The sequence below is a fragment of the Rhinatrema bivittatum genome, chromosome 3, assembly GCF_901001135.1.
Source record: "Rhinatrema bivittatum chromosome 3, aRhiBiv1.1, whole genome shotgun sequence".
Lineage (NCBI taxonomy): Eukaryota > Metazoa > Chordata > Amphibia > Gymnophiona > Rhinatrematidae > Rhinatrema > Rhinatrema bivittatum.
The window spans coordinates 141,986,891-142,003,958 of record NC_042617.1 but is presented as its reverse complement, the minus strand read 5'-3'; the positions used below and the strand labels follow the sequence as shown (position 1 = coordinate 142,003,958).

The 17,068-nt window shown below is 44.5% G+C and overlaps 1 protein-coding gene across 1 annotated transcript in view; it reads left to right on the top strand.

The window, feature by feature from the left end:
• CFAP61 (cilia and flagella associated protein 61) overlaps positions 1–17,068 on the top strand; it is an 826,389-nt gene that overhangs the window by 683,283 nt on the left and 126,038 nt on the right. The gene's annotated exons all lie outside the window — the stretch shown is intronic.

Sequence of the window (17,068 nt, the reverse complement as noted above, 5' to 3'; positions counted from 1 at the left end):
CGAGTAACTCATGATCCCCTATGCTGTAATTTTGCTCCGCAGATAAAAATTTGCGGGAGTGAAAGCATGGAACTATGGTACCGGAGGCGGTGTGTTGACTCAGGACTGCCCCGCCCCAATGGCGGAGGTGTCAACTTCCACTAGGAAAAGACGATTTGGGTCGGGATGATGCAAGCAGGACCCTTTCTGGAAGGCTTCTTTAAGGTAATGGAAGGCTGCGACAGCCTCCAGTGTCCAATTTCGTGTATCACAACCTTTACGAGTTAAGGCCATCAAAGGAGCAGCCAGGGTAGAGTAATGTGGGATGAAGTGACGATAGTAGTTGAGGAATCCCAGGAAGCACTGGAGAGCCTTGAAACCCACAGGCTGTGGCCAATCCCGGATTCCTTTTAACTTGGCTGAGTCCAAGGAAAACCCTTGTTGGGAGATAATATAACCAAGGAAAGGTAGGCTGGATTTCTCGAACAAGCATTTGTCCAATTTTGCAAACAGATGGTTCTCACGAAGGCGTTGAAGGATGGTTCAGACATCAGTGCGATGGGTGTCAAGGTCTTTGGAAAAGACAAGGATATCATCCAGGTAAGCCACGACTTTGGTGTACAGCAGATCTCTAAAAATTTCGTTCATTATTCGTTGGAATACTGCGGGCGCGTTACAGATGCCAAAGGGCATCACCAGGTATTCATAGTACCCGCCCCGGGTGTTAAAAGCAGTTTTCCAAATGTCATCAGGACGGATTCTTACTAGGTTATATGCTCCGCGTAGATCCAGCTTTGTAAATATAGATGAACACTGAAGACAATCGAAAAGTTCGGAAATTAATGACAAGGGATACTTATCCATATGGGTGATGATGTTTAGGCCATGGTAGTCAATACATGGCCTAAGTGACTCATCTTTCTTGGTCACAAAAAAGAATCCCGCCCCAGCAGGAGAAGTCGAGGGGCGGATGAATCCTTTCGCAAGATTTTTTTGGATATATTCCATCATAGCCCTCATCTCAGGGAGAGACAGAGGGTAGCATCCTCGAGGAGGCGTGGTCCCTGGAAGGAGATCGATAGGACAGTCAAACTTTCGAAGAGACAGAAGATCTGCTTTTTGTTTGGAGAACACGTCCTCTAAGTCTGTATAAGGGGCAGGTATGCCAGAAGACATGGCAGCCAGAGGAACCATGGATAGAGGTATCACTTTGTGGAGACAGGCCTGGTGGCAGGTGGGACCCCACTCCACCAGTTGCAACGAATCCCAGTTGAATTGGGGAGAATGCTTCTGTAGCCAAGAGAGTCCAAGAACTACTGGATGGATGGATTTCTTCAGCGCTAACAATTCGAGTTCCTCAGTATGTAAGGCACCAGTGTGTAGCTGGACAGGTTCCGTAGTAAGAGAGATTCGGCCGGGTAGCAGCTGTCCATAAATAGAAGCGATACATAAGGAGGTTTCAAGCGAACGGGTTTTTATACCCAGGAGCTGAACAAGATCATTGAGAATAAAATTACCTCCTGCTCCAGAATCTACCAGAGCAAGAACCAGAAAGGACCGGGAATCCCAGATCAGGGTAATTGGTACAGATATCTGAGGGGCTGGAGAGGTGCGCCCAAGTTCAGGACCCCTACTGAACTTGGGCGTGTAGATGGTGGCCAGGTGCTCCGCATTACGGACACAGACCAGTTTGTCTCCACCGGAGGCGCTCTTCCAGTGTCAGCCGCCCATGACCCAACTGCATGGGCTCTTCCGTCTTAGCCACCATAGTATCCCTGCTTGAGGCAGGATTGGTGTTCAGTGGCGAACTGGATCGAACCTGAGAAGACTTCTTGGGCATCCAACTCTTCCGGTGACGCTCTTGGAGATGGTGGTTGATTCGGCCTGCCAAGTCTATAAGGTCCTCAAGAGAGGAAGGGAGCTCCCATGCAGCCAACTCATCCTTCAGCTGCAGAGAGAGTCCATACAGGTAGATAGCTTGGAGGCAGTCTTCCTGCCAAGTGAGCTCGGTAGCCAAAGTCTGAAACTCGATGGTATAGTCAAAGAGGCTTCTTTGACCTTGTCGGAGATGTAGTAAATTGATGCTTGCAACGGCATGCCACCCAGGATCATGGAAGATTCGTTGAAACACAGCCACAAACTGAGTCAGTTCCTTTAACAAGGAATACGAGCATTCCCACAGGAGGAAGCCCAAGCCAGCGCCTTCCCCTCGAGGCGGGATAAGATGAAGGTGACTTTAGTCATTTCATCCTGGAAGACAGAAGGCTGCAGAGCGAATTGCATATAAACTTGGTTATTAAACCCTCTGCAGAGTCTGGAGTCACCATTGAAGTGCGGGGGCACTGGGAGGGCCAACAAGGCTTGTGGCATCGATGGAGATGGCTGTGGATGAGGAGGAGCTGGAATAGAAACTGGATTATTAGTGAAGGCATCAAGCCGGGTGTGAAGACGATCCATGGAGGAGGCCAATGCCTCGAGAAACTGCTGCTGTTCTTGTACCTTAGATGCCAGGCCTGGGATGGCCTGGAGGGCACACGGCTGCACCGATTCCATGGACTTTGCAACTTGTTGCATTGGAGGTGGACCCTAGGGCTGAGGTGGAGTTGACGCAACCCGTAGGCGAGGACCTATGGGTCCCCACTGTTGGCAGGTGGAGTGGGCTGATAGGCAGAGGCTGCTGGAGCTTCACCTATACCGGCCCTCGTTCACCGCGGGTTGAGCCTTTGGGTGCTGGGGCCGGCAGGACTTAGGTGGACCTCGAGGTTGAATAGCAAGAGAGGTTGGTTCAGCCCAGAGACAGCAGGCGATAGTTGGCGTAATGCTACTCTGGCCTGGGTAAGGTACTGGAACTCGAGCGCCAATGGAAAAGAGACTGACTGAGGGCGCTCGAGCAAATGTAGGCCGAAGCCTAATAAGTCCACGTCCAGGGAGTAGGCTTGGAGAGGCGTCCAATTACAGGCTTGGATCAGGGCCGGCGGCAATGCAGAGGTCGTGGCAAGTGATGCTGGGATCTGATCTTGGAGAAGTCAATAGTGTTAGTCAATCAAGTCTGATCACGGAGAAGTCAATAGCATTGGTCAATTGAAGCAATGGTCTAATCGCAGAGAAATCAATAGCGTTAGTCAGTTGAAGCAATGGTCAAGGTCTGGAGATAGGCTGTAGCGTAGTCAGGTGTAGAGGAGGTCTGGGTCTGGAGATAGGCTGTAGCATAGTCGGGCAAAGCGAAGTCAAAGTCCATGCAGTCAATCCAAAGCATAGGCAGGGCAGAAATGAAGAGAGCAGGAACCAGGAACAACAAGGGTCAGGAATGAAGAGTAGAGATGAATCTCTAGCAGCAACAAGCACTCGAGTAGCGAGGAGACCTGTTGCAAAGGTAACTCTATGAAGCGAGGCCTGAGCTTAAATACAATGAAGAGTTTGACATCATCATCCAGGGCCGCGGCCAGGTTCCTGCCGCAGGCCCTTCATAAGGATCAGCAATGCGCGCTTCTAAGGAGGGGCACAGCGCGGGTAGTGGCATCTCTCATCGGACCACGCGGAGAGGCCCGACGAGCAATGGTATCCTGACCTGAAACGCTGGGGACTATGGCGGAGCCGGAGGCACCGGGTGAGGCCAGAGGTTGGAACTGGTGGCCCACCACCGCTAACGAGGAGGAACCAGAAGCTGGAGTCCGGGTAAGAAGGTGAGGAGGTAGTGTCGCGGGTCTGCCGCGGATGGCACGCATAACACCAGGGGATTTGTGTTCTGCTGGTACTTGTGTGTTATCTTTTTTTTTTTTATATATCTTTATTTTAAAAACACAACCTGTTCAAAAAAAAATCTAACTGTAGGTATGAGATACAATGTATATGTAACTTGGGTTTTTACAGATCAAGAACCAACATTACTAATAATTAAACAATATCATTCATCCTGTTGTGTACAAGGATGACTCCATTTCAAATATGGGTTCCATATGTTTTCATAAATATCTTACCTGTCTATTAGAGTAAAAGACACTTTTTCCATAATAGCAATATCAGTTACTACATTTTCCAGTTTTGAATTTAAAAAGTAGATTTCCAATAATAAGCTACTATTATACGGGGAACATGTAGTAAGTGTATCCAAAGTATTTTGAGGGGTTTACAGAAATCAAGATCTTCCCACCTACCTAATAAACACAAAGAGATTGTGAGTTGTAAATTAGTACCTAAGGAGGTCAATATTCAAAACCCATTCAGTGTGATTTAGCCGCATAAACGGGACTTATGCAGCTAAGTAGTAGCCACTGAATAAATGCCTATGTTCAGCGGCTGCTGCTTAGCCACATAAGTCCCTTTTACTACTAAAATGTTAGCCACATAACTTGTGGGCATGTATTCGGCAGATTGAGGCAGAGTGAGTTAGCCATATAAGTTATTTAGCTATCAATAAGTCATAACCATTTGCCATATTACTCACAGCACAGACTATTATTGTAAAGAAGAAACCTACACCAACGGACTCCTTGTAAAGAAGAAACCTATATAAACGGACTCCTTTGTAACTATATAAAACTATGCTAAAGCAATGCTAAATCTATGATAAATCTTTGCTAAATTCTAGGTAAATCTAAGATAAACCTATGTAAATCCATGTAAATCTATGCTATGGATTCCACTGCCACTGTGTAAACCGGTGTGATAATACTAGTTGAACATTGGTATAGAAAAACAAATAAATAAAAATAAATAAAAAATAAAAGTCTTAGCTGCATAAGTTATGTGGCTATGTTAGACCTGTTCAATAGCAGGTCTAAACTTATCCGTATATAACTTATGCAGCTAAGTGTGCACAAATATGTATATATTCAGCAATTTAGGCGTGCCACTAAATATATGTCGTAACTTAGATGGACAAGTTAAATCCGGCTAAGTTTCTTAAACGGCCAGGTTTGATTATTGACCTCAAAATATCTTGCATAACATCCTGCACTTTCCCTCAGAATTCTGTTACTATGAGGCATTCCCACCACATATTTATGTGGGATGCTGAGAACCCACAACCCCTCCAACATAAGGGACTCGATGCATTGAATCTTGCGATATATTCTGTGTAACAATCAGAACATTAATTCCCTTACTTTATTACATCTAGAGATTTTAAGGGTAGTACTCCATATTACTCTCCAGTCATCTTCATTAAGCCTTACTGTTAGATCCATATTCCATTTTTTTGTTTACAAAGTACTGGTTTCAGGTTCATGTATACCGTCTTATAATTTCAGATATAATCTCGAAATAATTTTGTCAAAAGTAATACTGATCCCATTCAGGGTTGCAAAATATCTGTATTTTTTCGCAACCTCAAGATTTTCCTTTGTAATTGTAAGAAAATATAATGGGTGTGGTCAGCAATTCCAAAATCCAGTTGAAGATCATGAAATGATTTTAATTGATTCCCATGGACAAGAGGGGGTTTCCAATAAGCAATGTTACAGGGGTTAATCCCACAACATCCAATTTTGATAGTTTATTTGCCATCCTACATATTTTTAGAGTGTGTACTTTTATCAGATTGGATATCCCCACTCTATCATAAATAAGGGAAATTCTATCTATGGTTAATAGAGATGTCAAGGTCAATGCCCTTTAATTTAACTGAGCTCAGTCAAGCAAGTAAGCCAATTCTGCGACCCAAGCTGCAGGGACTGCTAGCTCCCCACACCCTTTAGAAAATGAAACTGGCTAAAGAAAAAGGGAAAGAAGGAGCGCCGCCTTCTCCAGACCCTGTCATGGCCGCCGCCGCCTCTGGCGAATCCAACACAGCACCGGCACTCGCCGAGATTAAAGCCGCAGTTTTGGAAGCTCTGGGGCCTGATTTAAAAACCATTTCCACAGCGGTTGCCGAAATCTCGGCTAACTTAAATAAATTTGAAAGTCGTATTGCTGATTTGGAGAGCTGCGTGTCAGGGGGACAAGATGGCCTCCAGACGGCACAGAGCAATATCATTGCCCTGCAGGCAGAAATAGAAAAACACGCAGCCAAGCTTGAGGACCTGGAGAATAGGTCCAGGAGATCAAATCTATGTTTTGTGGGCTTACCCAAATCTCTGGATGATCACTCCCTCCCTGCCATCCTGGAATCTTGGTTGATCAAAGAACTCTCCCTCTCTCTGGCCCTGAGCCGCCTGCGTATCGAGCACGCTCACAGGTTGGGAATTCTGAGGCCTGATGCCCCTAAGCCACGTGTGGTGGTGGCTAAAATTTTCAACTTTGCGCATAAGCAGGAGATAATGACAGCAATGAGGAAGGGCCGAGCCTTGCACTATGAGAACCACAAAGTTCTCATTTTCCAGGATTTTTCTGCAGCTGTTTCAGCTCAAAGAAGGGCCATGGCTTTGATTTGCTCACAGTTACTGGCTCAGGGGTTCCGTGCTTCCCTGCTTTACCCGGCGCATTAGCGAGTAGCCACTGATGCTGGAGTGACATGGTACACATCACCCCAAGAGGCCAAATCCTTATTGAGGGAGAAGGGGTCTGTTATATCTGGATCTCAGCCTGCTTAATTTTCCTGCTTGAACGCTGATACCTGGCCGTTTTGTTTTTTTTTCCATAACTCAGGTGACAAGTGGCTGTCTTCTTTTATTGTTTTTGTACTCACAGAATGGACGTGGTTTTTTTGCCTTTATTGGACCTGCTCACATGAGCTCCGAATGGACTCGATCCCTTCTTTATTTGAACTGCTATATATTCAGTAATAATAAGGCCTGGACTCGTTGGGATCTTAGTTGCATATTTTTACTTGATTCAGCATATGATTCTGAGGAGATCGGGTGAAAAATACCAAGGGATTCCTTGGTCAGTGACTGCCTGGGGCACATTTGTGCTTCACATGTTTTTGTTACTCTCAATACTCTTTTATCTGTTGTGCTGAACACCCTCAGGTCTACTGCATCTTCCCCATCTGTGTATAGTTTTGATACACACTCCTATGTATATAACATGACACACTTCCATTTCAGATGGTTGATGGAGGACTTTTTATGTGCACACATTTAAGAACACATGTGGAGTTATAATTGTTTATATTCCCTATTGTTTATAAGGTTATGATTGTTCATATCCCTCCAGTGGGTCATGGGGACTTTATCTCCTATCTTCACAAGGCTGTTTACATACTGTTCTGGGTTGCTTTGAAATTATGTTAATTCCCTGTTGATCTATTTCTGCAACCTTTTTTATTCCTACCAGTTTTCTCAGATGCGGATGGAATGGGGGGTGGGATATGCCAGCATGGCAGCGGTCTCATGGTTTTCCGTTGGGGTTGCTATCGCAAGCGAGGTTGCGAAGCTTAAAGGGGGTATAGTTGGGGAGAAGTTGGGACAGGTGGGGGGGTTGGCTAGGGTCCACTTGATGCTATTTCATCAGTCATATCCACTTTCAGCATCTATACTGCACAGTCATCCAATGTCAGGTAGATGGGGGTCCCGGCTGGGAGGAACCCTGCTGCCAATGAACTTGTTTGGTTCTTTTTTGGGATATTTTTATTGGATTTCTCTCTAGTACTATAACTGGATTAATTACGTGGAATGTATGCGGGATCAACTCACCTATTAAAAGATCCAAGATACACTCTCTTCTTAAGCGCAAGCGAGCGAATATTGCATTTTTACAAGAGACTCATCTTACTGACCTTGAGCATGATAAGTTAAGTAGATGTTGGGGCGGGGAGGTTTACTATGCGTCTGGTACTTCTAAATCTGCGGGAGTAGTCATCTGTATTAACAAGCATGTCCCCCTTCAGGTTCATAACACGATCAAAGACCCCTTAGGGCGCTATATTATCTTGGAGGCTGAAATACAGCAAACTAGAGTGATTCTGTGTAATATATACGTCCCCAATAATTACAGTCCTGACTTTTACCGGAAAATACATAAATGGCTTTTACCTTAAGCAGAGGACTATCTGTTGGTGGGAGGGGATTTCAATACCATCTGGGACGATCAACTCAATAGATCCTCCCCCTCAGGAGCTAGGACAGGTTTTGGGAAAGGCCCCACGTTTTTGGAACAGTCCTTGCGCTTGGTAGATATGTGGCATCTTCTTCACCCGAGCGAGAATGACTTTACTCATATTTCACGTGCCCATGGTACACTGTCTTGTATTGATTACTTCCTTATTAGTGCATGTAGCTTTGCTAAGGTGGAGGCTGTGACTATTGAGAAAATTATAATTTCAGACCATGCTCCAGTGCGTTTAGATTTGCAGTTGGGAGGTTGCCCCCCGGCCACTTTTCGTTAGCACTTTCCTTTCTATTTAGCAAATGATGTTAAGCTCCAGGAATATCTGCGGGCCCGCTGGATGGATTTTGCCACCTTAAATGCCCAGCATGTGGATTCACCAGCTCTGTTTTGGTACACTGCCAAGACTGTTATAAGGGGCGATATCATCTCCTACATGGCCCATCGGAAGCGGGCTCTTAATCATAGAATTTTGGCATTAACTGCTCAATTGAATAGAGCGCGAGCTTTGCTGAATGATACCAATACGCATAAAGCTAGGATACAGTTTTTCACGCTTCAGGGGGAGCTTAACACTTTACTGCATCAGAGAGCCCGGAAGAGTTTTTTGTATTATCAGTACAAACTATACCAACATAGTAATAAAGTGGGTAAGATGTTTGCAAATTTGGTTCGCGCAGCCCGCGGATCCCAATATATTCCTGCTTTGCAATCTGCCTCTGGTCAGATTTTGACTAATACTGCTGACATTTTGCACCGGTTTTGAGATTTTTACAGTACTCTCTATACTACCGAGGGTTGGGACTCTGCAGCATGTACCCGTTTCTGTGAGCAGTTGTGTCTTCCTTGCTTAACCCAGGATCAGCGAACCTTCCTCAATGGGCCAGTTACGTTGAGCGAAGTAACTTAGGTGATTAGAAAGGCCAAAGGCCTTAAGGCCCCTGGGCCAGATGAGTACGGTGCTGAATTTTATAAGTGTATCTTGGACCTTGTGGGACCCCCTTTAGTGAATGTTATTACTGCTTTGTCAGTTACCAGAGCCTTTCCGGACCACATTAATACAGCCAATATTACTCTTATTCATAAGCAGGGGAAGGATCCCTTGGCCCCCGAATCCTACCAACCTATTTCATTACTAAATTTTGATCAAAAGTTGATAGCCAAAATTATGGCAGATCGTTTATCGAACATACTCCCTTCTCTTGTGAGCCAGGATCAGGTTGGATTTGTCCGAAGGCGATATGCCTTGACTAACATTAGAAAGGTGCTGGCAGCTATGCCCATGTGTCAGCAGAAGGGTGCGCCCTTCCTTGCTGTTAGTTTTGATGCTGAAAACGCGTTCGACAGGGTGGAATGGGACTATCTTTTTTGGGTTCTGCAGCAAATGGGATTCGAAGGCTTATTTTTAATGTGGTCCGACTTCTTTATCAGGCTCCTGAAGCTACTGTCATAGCGAATGGCTCCAATTCTGAGGCCTTCTTGGTGACACGGGGTACTAGACAGGGTTGCCCTCTCTCCCTCCTTTTATTTGTTCTCCAACTGGAGCCATTGTTGCAAAAAATACAAATGGCAAAAACAGTTAAAGGTATGCGCTTCCAATCTTCTACATTTAAATATGCCGCTTTCGCGGACGATATTCTAGTCTTCCTTACTGATCCCCAGAAGTCCCTTCAACTCTTACTCCATATTTTCTGGGCCTTTGGGATTTTTTCAGGCCTTCGCTTAAATCTGGGTAAATCGGTGGCCTTGGCATTTCCGGGTTCTTTGCAGGCTAATTGGGGTGAAGATTTTCCCCTCCAATGGACGGGACCCTCCTTTACATAACTTGGTATTACTATACTATGTGTGCTCTCACATTTATACAAATTAAATATGCTCCCTTTGTTACTCCATACCCAGGATAAATTACAAACATGGGCACATTTACCTCTCTCCCTAGGGAGCCGAGTTCACCTTTTCAAAATGAACATTTTGCCAAAATGGCTATATCTATTTCAAACTTTACCTTTACAACTATGCGCCGTGGAGCTTAGACAACTAGATAAAGCTCAGCGTAAATTTTATTGGAGAGGGGGGAAGTCTCGCATTCCCCTGGTTTGGATGCGGGAGCGCTGGGGCAGGGAGGGACTGGGAGTACCTGACTTAGCCCTGTATAATTTGGCTTGTAATCTCCGGGTGATCAGGGATTGGCTGCTGGATAGATCTACTGTTATTAATCTATCCGCTGATGGGCAATTGACCACCTCTTTCTCTCTTAAATTTGTATTGCAGACTCCAGCTGCCACCTTACCCACGTTTTTGGTACAGAATGTGCTTACCAGACCTATTCGGTCTTCTTGGGTTAAGCTTACACGTCTGTTGAAGGTTCCACATATCTGTGCCTATTTTCTCTCCATCCAGGGAAACCCTGATTTTACTCCGGGTTCCCAGACAGCAGTCTATCAGAGGTGGCGGGCTCGGGGAATCCATTTACTGGGACATGTCCTGACTCGGGGGGGTACAATTCTACCATTTGCCGAATTTAGGGAAATTTATGCCATTTCTGCTACTTAAGTCTTCCCGTACTTGCAGTTGCAGCATTATGTGGGATCCCTTCCTTCCTCCATTAGACAGGCCTCACATTTCCAATCTCTTGATACCATTTTTTCCTTTGAAAAAGAGAAGGTGCCTTCGCTATCACAATACTATAAGCTTCTAAAACAGCTGACAGTGGTAGACACGTGTTCCATTTTAGTAGATAGATGGAATGGGGATGGGGTTTTCACAGTCACTGCATATATAATTAAAGCATCTTTTAAGCGAGTTTCCCAAATCTCAGTGAATTCTTATTTTAGGGAAATGCAATACAAATTTCTACGTAGGAGCTATGTTTCGACACAAGGAGCCTTTCATCTTAAAATTTCCTCTTCCCCGGCGTGTATACGATGTGGACATGCCCTGGGCACACTATCACATGCCTTTTGGGAGTGCCCTACTATATATGGTCTTTGGACTAAGGTGGTTCGGTACCTCACATTATTGGTAGGGGTTCACATCCCTGTTTCACCCTTGTGGTTACTTTTTGGTTGCATTTCTCCTCTACGAATCCATGGTTTGGGACCTCGATTGCTTATTCGTAAAGCATGTTTAGTGGGGAAGAAGGTCATTCTACTACACTGGAGGGACTCGTCGCCTCCCTCTTATTGGACTTGGCACAATTGTTTTCACCGTATGATGCTCCCGGATGCAGCAGCAATGCGACTCTCTCCACGTCACAAGAAGCATTTCCTGGATGTCTGGGATGTTTATTTAGTCTCTTCCACAGCGTGCTCACAGTTCTATCCTCAATGAGTGATTCCGGATGGTCATTCCTGACTGGGAATTTATACTAGCCTCATTTGGTGGCTGAAGCTATCGTTATTAGTGGAGATTGGAACTTACAAGTGGACTGGGGTTTGGGGGGGGGGGTAAAATGTGGGGGATATTAGGGGGCACAGAGTTTGTTAAACTGTTTTTTTGTCTTGAATGTGGGGGGAGTGGTTCAGAATCACCCCACTCTCCCTTTGATTTGTTACTATTTTAAAAACAATAAAAACCGTTTAATAATAATTACATTAGAGAGGGGGACCGGATATTGCCATATGGGAATATGGCAGGGATAATCGTTCTTCCTAAACCCAGCAAAGGCGAGTCTAGTTGCGGATCTTACCGGCCTATTTCCCTGATCAATTTGGATCTCAAACTACTGGCAAAAATACGGGCCAATCGCCTCCATTCAGTGATATGCACCCTTATCAAAAATGACCAGACGGGCTTTATACCCGGGAGATCCACTTCAGATAATATAAGGAAGAGCCTCAATTTAATCTTGGTGGTCCAGCATAGGCAAACTCCGTCTTTGTTATTAACAATGGACGTGAAAAAAGCCTTCAGTAGGGCCCACTGGCCTTTTCTGTTTGCAGTAATGGATAAGACGGGGATGGGCGGACACTTTCTGGGATGGGTACAAGAATTATATAGGGAACCTTTCATGCTTAAAAATCAATGGTAGTTATACCAGCACTTCACCATTAAATGGGGAATAAGACAAGGGTGCCCCCTGTCACCTCTATTATTCACTAGAGATGTGGTTCGTTTTTCGCCCTATTTAGGAAATTTAACAAAATTTCCTAATTCGTTTCTGTTTCGGAGTATCCGAAACACGACATAAACGCCGTTATTTCGGAGCCCCCAAAACCGGAAACGAAATTTTCCCCGCAATTCGGGGGAAAATTCGTTTTCGGGTTTGCCTGGGGAGAGGGGCAAAAATTATTTTTTTTTATTAAAACCACCCCAAATTTAAATTAATTATAATACACCACCCCCCGATCCCTCCCCAAGACTTACGAAGATCCCTGGTGGTCCAGCGGAGTCCCGGCTTCCATTTGCCATGCCCTCCGTGCCCTAGTTCGTGCCAGTGCAAGCCGCGCGCCAAAATGGTGCCGAATAGCCCGAACGACCATGTCACAGGGGCTTTCGGCGCTATTGGTCAGCCCCTGTCACATGGCCATCGGCGCCATCTTGTGCTCCTATCATGTGACAGGAGCTGACCAATGGCGCCGAAAGCATCTGTGACATAGTATGGGCAAAGGCTATCGGCGCCATTTTGGTTACTGGCAGCCGAAAACGAAATCGCTTTCGGACCCTTGCTGGACCCCCAGGGATTATTGGCAAGCCTTGGGGGGGTCAGGAGGGGGTTTCTCGTTTCGGGTTTCTCGTTTCGTTTTCGGGCAAACGACCCGAAAACGAAACGAGAAGACCCGAATTATACCACGAAGTATTCGAACCGAAAAACGACCCGGTAGAAAAAAACGAAGCACATCTCTATTATTCACACTTAGTGTGGAACCTCTAGTGGAAAGGGTTAGAAAATCTATGGAAATATAGGGAGTAGTTATAGGAAAGCAACAATATAAAATTTCATTATGTGCAGATGACATCATTTTCACCTTGACCACCCCTGATACTTCCCTTTTAGAGGAGGCAGGAGAGATAAAGGAATTTGGGAAGGTGTCCAGCTTTCAAATAAACATGGACAAATCAGAGATTTTGCCAACTGGCTTGACACCAGCCCAATGTAGCAAGTTAAAGCAGGCTTATCCCTTTAAATGGACAAAGAGACCAGTTTCTATCTCAAGATAAATTTAGTTTTAGATCAAAAGGATCTACTTAAAGTTAATTATGAACCCCTAACCCGTTCACTTAAAGCAGACCTCAGTAAATAGGGCAGACTTCAGTTTTTCTTGATGGGCAGAATAGCGGTGATTAAAATGAATTATCTACCCAGGTTAAGCTATCTGTTCCAGGCGCTGCCATGTGTTCTAACAGATGCATATTTGAAAACACTGCAGCAACAGGTTTTTTCTTTAATAGGGGTGTCTGAGAATCCCTAAATAGCACTTATAATAAAGGAGGATCTCTTCAGATTTACCACTTAATCTAGGAGTTCCTGATTTATTTCCCCATTCATAGTATTTTTGTTTTGTGAATCTAAACGTTTTTTCAATATGTTGGGAGTGCCATTTAGCCAATTGATCCCTAGTAACTTGTAAGGTCCTATAAGTACTACTGCTTTGACTGTCATACAGTTTTGTAAATATAATATGTAATATAGTTGCTTTCTCTATAAAGCTGTTTAAGTTTGCTGTATCCTCCTGCTATTATACTCACTTGGTCCCTTAGACCGTTCCTCATTCTCTCCCCCGTTCCTTACGAATCCCTGTTAATTCCCAACTAGTTTTGGCTCCCCAGTTGTATGTGAACCGATGTGATATTCATTTGAATGTCGGTATATAAAAGTTATAAATAAATAAATAAGTATTTGGAGAACAATCAGTTTTATGTTTAGATTCAAGATGCTCAATCTCTTTTAACAATTCCCTTTAGTTAAGCACAAATTGTTTCTTTTCATAATTCAAATAGGAAACAATTTCTCCCCCTTAATACCGCTTTCAATGTTTCCCAGCATAATCTGGGATCGTAATTTTTGAAGGGGTGAATAAACACGTGCACAAAGGTGAACCGGTAGATGTGGTGTATTTGGATTTTCAGAAGGCATTCGACAAAGTCCCTCAGGAGAGGCTACTAAGAAAACTAAAAAGGCATAGGATTGGAGGCGATGTCATTTTGTGGATTGCAAACTGGTTAAAAGACAGGAAATGGAGAGTAAGATTAAATGGCCTGTTTTCATAGTGGAAAAAGGTAAACAGTGGAGTGCCTCAGGGATCTGTACTTGAACCAGTGCTCTTTAATACATTTATAAATGATCTGGAAAGGTGTATGATGAGAGTGGTGATCAAATTTGCAGATGACACAAACTTATGCAGAGTAGTTAAATCTCAAGCGGATTGTGATAAATTGCAGAAGGACCTTGTGAAACTGGAAGACTGGGCTTCCAAATGGCAGGTGAAATTTAATGTTGACAAGTGCAAGGTGATACATATAGGGAAAAATAACCTTTACTGTAGTTACACAATGTTAGGTTCTATCTTAGGAGTTACCACCCAGAAAAGAGATCTAGGCGTCATAGTGGATAATACATTGAAATCGTCAGCTCAGTGTGCTGCGACAGTCAAAAAAGCAAACAGAATTTTAGGAATTATTAGGACGTGAATGGCAAATAAAATGGTGGATGTCATAATGCCTCTGTATCACTCCATGGTGAGACCGCATCTTGAATATTGTGTGCACTTCTGGTCACCTCATCTCAAAAAAGATACAGTTGCACTGGAGAAAGTTCATAGAAGGGCGACCAAAATGTTAAGGGGCATGGAACGGCTCCCCTATGAGGAAAAGGTAATGAAGTTAAGGCTGTTCGGTTTGGAGAAGAGACGACTGAGAGGGGGATATGATAGAGGTCTACAAAATCATGAAAGGACTTGAATAGGTTAATGTAAATCAGTTATTTACTATCTCAGATAATAGAAGGACTAGGGAGCACTCCATGAAGTTAGCAAATAGCTCATTTAAAACAAAATGAAGAAAATTCTTTTTCACTCAGCGCATAGTTAAGATATGGAATTCATTGCCAGAGGATGTGGTTATGGCAGTTAGTGTAACTGGATTTAAAAAAGGTTTGGATAAGTTCCTAAAGGAAAAATCCATAAACTGCTATTAATTAATAAGCAATAGTAGCTTGATATTTATTTAATGTTTGGGTACTTGCCAGGTACTTGTGACTTGGATTGGCCACTGTTGCAAACAGGATCCTGGGCTTGATAGACCCTTAGTCTGACCCAGCATGGCCTATCTTATGTTCTTATGCACACTGCCAGCCCCTACTCCTTTTCTGGTGACCTATACTTCACCCTAAGTAGCAGAATGGCCAAGTAAGGCACCTAATCAGAGCCTAAGAGGTCAGTGAGGTGGGGGATGGGCAGAAATAACCAGCAGAATGGCTTCAAAAAAGGGGTCTTCAGGGCCTCAGAATCATTTGAGCCTCTAGTGGAGAAAAGGTGTGGGGTTTTAGAGAGAGAGAGAAATTGTAAGACAGGGTGATGGGTAAACAGACAAGGTTGGGAGTTGAGACAACGGTGGATCAGGATTGGATGTCTGAGAGATAGAGTGGTGGGACAGGGTGGGATGTTTGAGAGATGGTGGGACAGGGCGGGAAGCATCGGTAGAGATGGGATGTCATCGTTCTATGCCAGTCAGCAGTGTCATTGGCCTGTTGACCTACCTAGGAAAATTTTGTTGGCCCAGCTCCCGCCCCATTACATCCAAAGCAACCCCCACTTCAAAAATAGTAAGGACCACTGCTCTAGACTATGCCAAAGGATCAAAAAGATATCAGGAATTAATTCTAAGATTGTCCAATCTATGATGTTTTCACCTATGTGAAATGTTTATTTTTATGTGCAATCTTTTATATGTCCGCCTATAATGAGACCCTCTTGCTAAGTGGAGTACGTAAATATCATACAGATATATATTATAATTCAGTAGTAATCATATTAGGTATAACAATAACTAAAACACATCAAAATTGACAGCTTAGCAGTTACCTTCAAGGGAATCAGAATTAATGAAAACTTATATGGACAGTATAAAAATTATGGGCCAGATTTTAAGAGGTTCGCGCACAACCCGCAACCCGGCGCACACAAATCTACGCCCGATTTTATAACATGCGTGTGCAGCCGCGCGCATGTTATAAAATCCAGGGTCGGCGCACGCAAGGGGTGCACACTTGTGCAACTTGCGCTCGCCGAGCCCTAGGGGAGCCCCGAAGGCTTTCCCTGTTTCCTCTGAGGCCACTCCGAAATTGGAGCGGCCGCGGAGGGAAATTTGCTTCTGCCCCCCCCCCCCAACTTCCCCTCCCCTCCCTTCCCCTCCCTAACCCGTCCCTCAGCCCTACCTAAACACCCCCGACCTTTGTTTTTAAAGTTGCGCCTGCCTCTGGGCAGGCGTAGATGCACGTGCCGGCCGAGTGCCGGCACGCGATCCCCTGGCACGGCCGCTGTGCCGGATGCCTTGGTCCTGCCCCGGACCGCCCTGCCCACTCCCCGTCCCTTTTTTCAAGCCCCGGGACAAACATGCGTCCAGGGGCTTGCGCTCATCACCGGGCCTATGCAAAATAGGCTCAGCGTGCGCAGGAGCGGGTATGCGTGTAACCCTTTTAAAATCCGGCCCTATGCTGGAATCCCTAAGCTTTCTTTGTTTTATGCTAGTAGATTTCAGCTTACAAAAGACAAATGCCTTTGCTGAATCTACTTTCAATAGCCCAGACAAGAAAGGCTCGAGTGTTCTGCTCCAGACAGAAGGCAAACTAGTGGCAGATTCCTTTCCCTTTCATTGGGAGACAGGTCTTCGGTATGTGTATACTCATACTTCTGGTGGCTAAAACCTTGATACAATTCAGAAGTGATCAAGCAATTTACTGATTTGTAAGGTAGATTAGAAGGTAAAATCCAAAGAATATGCAACTATCAAGAACAAGTTTTGTAGAACTCTTTTTGATGACAGTATTTAACATGACCAAAAATAGTGTTGTTTATGATTAACTGCTACTGTAAACATATTGAACAATGATTTTAGTTGACATATGTGTGCTGGTAACCTAACCAACAATCCTGCAGAAAGAAAA